The sequence below is a fragment of the Lipotes vexillifer genome, unplaced genomic scaffold, assembly GCF_000442215.2.
Source record: "Lipotes vexillifer unplaced genomic scaffold, Lipotes_vexillifer_v1.1 scaffold496, whole genome shotgun sequence".
NCBI lineage: Eukaryota > Metazoa > Chordata > Mammalia > Artiodactyla > Lipotidae > Lipotes > Lipotes vexillifer.
In genome coordinates, this window is record NW_006786690.1 from 3,511,138 (window position 1) to 3,517,607 (window position 6,470).

Genomic DNA, 6,470 nt, shown 5'->3' on the forward strand with positions numbered 1-6,470 from the left:
AAGAGTGTCATGTAGTTTGGGGGTTTGGCATTTTTCTTAGGTGGGAAAAGCACTTGGTTGTTTGCTTCTCTTTTAATACTACATTTGTACGATGTCAAGTCACAAAATGTTTTCGCACGCATCAGTGGTTCCTAATATTTGAAACTCCACTGACATGCTGATTAAAAAAAAAATGAACCCTTTCCTCCTAACAAACGCACAGACATGAAGTCTTACCTACACTTTGAAAGGAATGGTACCCCATCACAGCCTCCCATGGACCTGGTTAAAGAGCCATGGGGGAGATTGCCAGCCAATTTGGTTTTCCCAAGGAGAATCGGACAGGCCTTGTCATTGTCATTTCACAATGAGAAGAGGGGCTCAGAAAGCTAAAGGGACTTGCCCAGAGTCACATGACAAGCCATGCAGAGGTGGAACTGGAACAGTTGTGTAGCACAGCAAGCACTGAGTCTCTCTCTGCACCGGGCATTCAGACCAGTCCTTGCCTGGGAGGAAGGTTCATCTAGAAGCCAGAAGCTCTGACTCCAAAAGGGATTTCTATCTGCTCAGAGGGAAGGCAGACAGGCAGCTGGGTTTCCTGTTGCTCTGTGCATCCTGTTGTCGGATGTTTTCTTGTTAGGACCTCCATCCAAATGCCTGCATTTCCTGGCCTTACTTAATTTGCACAATAACCATAGGTTAGTGGCCATGCCAGGCCTGGGTGAGGCACAAATACCAGCCACCACCACCCCGGCATCCCTCTTCTAGGCTGGACTCTGCGTGGGGTAAGCCATTCTCTGATGGTAGGGGGCTGTTTGGAGGGGGATGGGACTGGGGCTGCAGGGGTGCAGGGACGAAGCTTCCAGAAGTGGGAGGGTGGATATGGGAGCTGAGAAAGGCTTACACTGTCTCTTATTCATGTCCAGGGCTGAGAACTCGGCTAGCACCATTTCCTGTCTCACTCTGGGGTGGCCTTGGCAACATTCAGCAAAGGGCATCCATCTCGGGGAAACACTCCTTTTCAGCTTTTCGAAATAAGGTCACTTCTATGCTTACAGCACGAGGGTTTTGATTGTGGTTTGGGGGATGTGTTCCAGCTCTGCTGCTGATTTGTTGGGTGATCTTAGAAAATTACATCCCCACCCTTAGACTGTTTCCTTGATGGTAAAATGACAGAGGTGGATTAGATGAGAGGTTTTCAATCTGTTCCTTGGAGCCTGAGGGCTCCACAGAGGAATCTGGGCTGTCTGGAAGAGAGGACAATAGGTGACATAAATTCAGATTTTTACCTGATTTATGAATAGGTGTTCCATTGATGGTAAAAAGCATTCTGCTCTCTTAAAATTTAAAAAACACTGGATTATAAGAGCTGCCACTTATTAAGCTCATATAATGCTCCAGGCACATTATTGTCAACAACCTCACTAAGCAGGTTGAATTATCCCATTTGAAGATGCTCCTAATAATAATAATAATAATAACAATAATAAGCACTTCCATATGTTATATTAATTTACTGAAATCCTCACAAAAACCCATTTTACAGATGAGAAATGGGAAAACAGAGGCATTAGGTATCTTGAACAAGGTCACCAGGCTAGGATTTGAACCTACCCTATGTGCTCCCCTCCCCCTAACACTCTTATTTGGGATCTACACATTGGCAACAACCCCTTTCCATCCAAATGGGTTTCATTCATTAAGCAGTTTTTGTTTGTTTGTTTGTTTTGGCCCCCGCTGCGGCTTGTGGGATCTTAGTTCCCCAACCAGGGATCGAACCTGGGCCCTCAGTAGTGAAAACGCAGAGTCCTAACCACTGGAATTCCCCATTAAGCAGTTTTTTAGCACCGACTAGGTGGCAGGCATTGTGCAAGGCACATAAGACCCAGAAATAATGAAGGCTCAGTCCCTGACCTTGACAAGCTGTGTGCCTTCCTCCAAGTAGTTTAACGTCTCTGAGCCTCCATTATCTATGAAATAACAATAACCATAATTCCTATATCAGAGATTGTGTGGATTACTTTAGATTGTGGCTGAGAAAAAATATTTTGTAGAAGTTGAATTGCATACAGATGTTGGTTGGTGCAGTTATCAACCTGGTTGGAGAAAAGACTAATCAGAACTGGTTGTAATATATACAGAGTAAGTCTAGGAACTTGGTGTGTGACTGCGGGGTTGTGGAAGCTTTCACTGGGCGAAAGACCGGTCCAGAAAAAAGATGAGCCAGGTAGAGGAACCCCTGGGGCAAAGGTGCAAGAAAGCAGAACTATCTGAGGAATGGTGAGGCAACCAGTTGAGCCCAACTGGGGCTGCCTACAGCAGCTGCAAAGTAATACTTCTGACCTTGCCTTGCTCTCACCAGACAGTACAACACGTTGGGGTGGGCTAGCGCTGTCCCATGAGCCCCTTGTCATTTAAAATGTTCTAGTAGCCACAATAAAAACTAAATAAATAGTGGGATAGGGAGGGTTGGAGGGAGACGCAAGAGGGAGGAGATATGGGGATATAGGTATATGTACAGCTGATTCACTTTGTTATAAAGCAGAAACTAACACACCATTGTAAAGCAATTATACCTCAATAAAGATGTTAAAATGAATAAGTAAGTAAATAAATAAAAAGAAACGGGCCAAAAAAAAAACCGGGTGAAATAAATGTTATTATTTAGCGCAATATATCATTTCGACTGGTAATTAATATAAAAACATTACTAATGAGCTATGTTACCTTCTTTCTCCCATACTGTCTTTGAAATCTGGTGTGTATTTTACACTCAAGGAATATCTCCGTTCAGACTCCGTTCAGACATTTATGGTGCAGGTATAGACAGAACTGGAGTTGAACCCCAGTTCTCAACTCTTAAATAACTAGGTCATCCTGAGCAGGTTCCAAATTAAGAACAGTTCAGTGAAGTGTCGAGCTCTCTTCTAGATATATCTTATGTATTAATTCACTTAACCCTTATAATGTGAATTATCTATAATGGTGGGTTACCATCATTATCCCCATTTTATAGATAAGGAAATTGAGTACAGGGAGCCCAAACAGCTTATCATTCCTAAACCTTCTTCCACTCTAAAATGAGCATAAGCACACCCACCCTGGAGGTTACTGTGAGGGGAGACTTGAAAATGCAGCGAAAGTCTTCTCACCCAGACACACCAGGAAACCACTGTTTGGGAGCCACAGACCTCGCTTGTCCCAACTCCCACTCCCTGATAACCTCTAGCAAGACCAGAAGTAGGGTGAGGAGAGTGAGGCCCTCACCATGGGCACAAAATTTAAATGGGTGCCAAAAAATTATAATAAATTCTGTTTTGAGTGTAAATAAAATATTTAAACCTTATAAAATACTGTTGTGAGTTTTAATGACCTACTTTTCCATTTTTCAATAATAACTGCTTTTTAGTGTTTTAGTGTTTAATGTTTTGAGGGGGGGGGAAAGCCAGTAAAGAATACAGGGAGGGGCTCCCCTGGTGGCGCAGTGGTTGAGAGTCTGCCTGCCGATGCAGGGGACGCGGGTTCGTGCCCTGGTCCGGGAGGATCCCACATGCCACGGAGCGGCTGGGCCCGTGAGCCATGGCCGCTGGGCCTGTGCGTCCAAAGACTGTGCTCCGCAAAAAAAAAAAAAAAAAGATACAGGGAAATGTCTACATAGAGGAACACATTTTTTCCCTTTGCCTCAGGCAAGACATTGCTTTCTAGTCTAGTCCTGGGAAAAAACCTGCACTCCCTCCTGCTTCTCTAGTTCCTGTGCCACTGTCTGCGAGTTCTCTTTATCTACTCTGTAAATCCTCCACATTCTCCTAAGGGACTGGACTTTTGGCTCAATGGTGTGATGTTAACATTTATCCTTGTTGACACATATAGTTCTAGTTCATTTTTTACTGTTTCATTTATTTCTGTGTATGGATGTACTATAATTTATCTATGCATTTTGCAATTGATGGACTTTTGTTGTTGGTGGTGATGGTGGTTTTCTTTTGCTGTTTCAAAAATGCTGATTGTACATGTCTCCTTGGGCACATTTTCAGGAGCGGAATTGGCGCATCTCAGGGCAGTGGCTCATCTTCAACTTCACTAGATTTTGCCAAACTGCTCTCCACAGTGTTTGCCCCAACTTCCACCCCCGTCAGAGCGCTGACCGTTCGCACTCCACATCCTCTCCAGTACTCGATATTGTCAGATTCATCTTTTTGCTGATCTGATGGGAGTGAAACTTGCCTTTCTGTGGATGCTATTGAAGTTAAACATCTTTTTAAAGGACTATTGACCGTTTCTCTTTCATGCCTGATATTTTTCTTATTTGTAGGTTCCCTCCTTCATCTTAAGTAATCTTGCCTGAGGTTTGTCTGTTTTATGATCTTTTCAAAGAACTAGTTTCGGTCTTTGTCAGGGCTTCCTATTCTCTGTTGTTTTACCATGTCATCAATTTCTGCTCTTATTATTTCTGCCTTCTGCCTTCTTTGTATTTTTGCTGTTGCTCTTTAATTTCATGAGTTGGATGTTTAGCTCATGAGTCTTTTTTCTTTTCTAATATGAGCATGTAGGCCTATAAATTTCCCTTTCAGTACTACTCAGATGCATCCCACTCATTTTAATATGTTATAATTCTAAGAATTTTCTAATTTCCTTTATGATTTTTTGGCTCAGGAATTATTCAGGAGCTTCAAACCTGTGAAGTTTGTTAGTTATATCTTTTAAGTTCTTGATGTCTAAATAAATTGCACTGTGGTCAGAGAACATGGTTTGTATGTTACAGATTATCTAAAGTTTGTTGCAATTTACTTTTCACCTAAGACAAGACCAGTTTTGGTAAATGCCCACATTTGCTTGAAAACAGTGAGTATTCTCTAATTATTGGGTGCTGAGTTCCATATATGACTATTAGATCAAACTTATTAATTGCATGTTCAAATCTTATATATCATATTAATTAGTATATTGTCTGCTTAATTTATTAACTTCTGAGAGAGGAATGCTAAAAATCACTGACTATTCAATTTCACTTCAATTCCACAAATATTTGTTGAGTATCTACTATGTACCAAAAACTATTTGAAACCCTTATATCAGTGAACAAAATAGTCAGTTCCTTGACCTTATGGAACTTAAATTCTAGTGGAACAGATAATAAACAATAAAGATTATGTAGGGTAAATTATATGTTAGAAGGTGATTAGTGATATGGAAAAAATAAAATACAGAGCAGAGTAAGGGGGACCAGATGAGCAGGAGGGTGGGGTGAGCTACAGTTTTAAATAGGATAATAGGGTAGATGTCTTTGAAAAGGCAAAATCTGAGCCACAGCTTGAGGAAGGTGAGATTGACCCATGCATAGAAAAGAGTGTTCTGGAAGAAGAAACAACTACTGCAAAGGCCCCGTAGGGGGGCGGGGGGGAGTACCCATTAGGAAGCCGGTGTGGCTAAAGCTAGTTGACCAAGGGAAGCATGGTTAGTAGGGAGGTCAGAGAGTCAATGGGGCCAGAACACACACAGCCTCCCAGGCCACCGTTAGTACTTTAGCTTTTACACTGAATGGAATGGGTGCTGTGTGGGGTTTGGGACAGAGGAGGGAAAGGATCTGACATATTTTAAAAGGATCACCTTGGCTGTTGTACTGAAATTAGACAGGCCTGGTTAAAAGCAGGGAGTCAGTAAGAGATTATGCCTGATTTTTAAAATCCTAAGTTAGATCAATACCTTTACTCACTTCCTAAATAAAGCTTCAACTCTATTCATCTCTCTTGGCTTGTGTTACTGTCATTCACAATTTTACTTCCATTTTGTTTATATACCCTCCAAACCAGTCTCAGTCATCATTATTATTATTGTTGTTGCTTTATACGTATTTTTTTTTTTACTCATACACTTATCAATTTATTTGTTCACAGTTCCTGCTTGTTTCTGTTCTTCCCTCTGTGAAGAATTTCCTTCTTCTAGTGGCATATGCTTTAGACTTCCTTCAGTGAGAGTCTGTTAGTGGACAATTCTACTTGTATTTCTTTATTTTGAGTGATAGTGTAGCTTTTTTCCCCTCTATCTTCTGGCTATTATTACTGTTATTGGAAAATCTGCTTTTAAATTTAATTGTGATTCCTTTGCCTTTTCTCTCTGATTGTTTTAAATTTTTTCTTTGTCTTTGGTATTCTGAAGTTTTATTATGCTATATGTGAATGTGGAATTCTTTTTCTGTTTGTTTGGTTTTTGCTGGTTGGTTGGTTTTGTTTTTGGCCCCACTGTGTGGCTTGTGGGATCTTAGTTCCCCGAATAGGGATCGAACCCCAGCCCTGGCAGTGCAAGCACCAAGTTCTAACCACTGGACAACCAGGGAATTTCCATTGGTTTGCTTTTAAAATTCTGTTCAACACACGACTATATATAAAATAGATAAATAACAAAGTCCTACTGTACAGCACAGGGAACTATATTCAATATCTTGTAATAACCTATAATGGAAAAGAATCTGAAAAAGTATATATATATATATA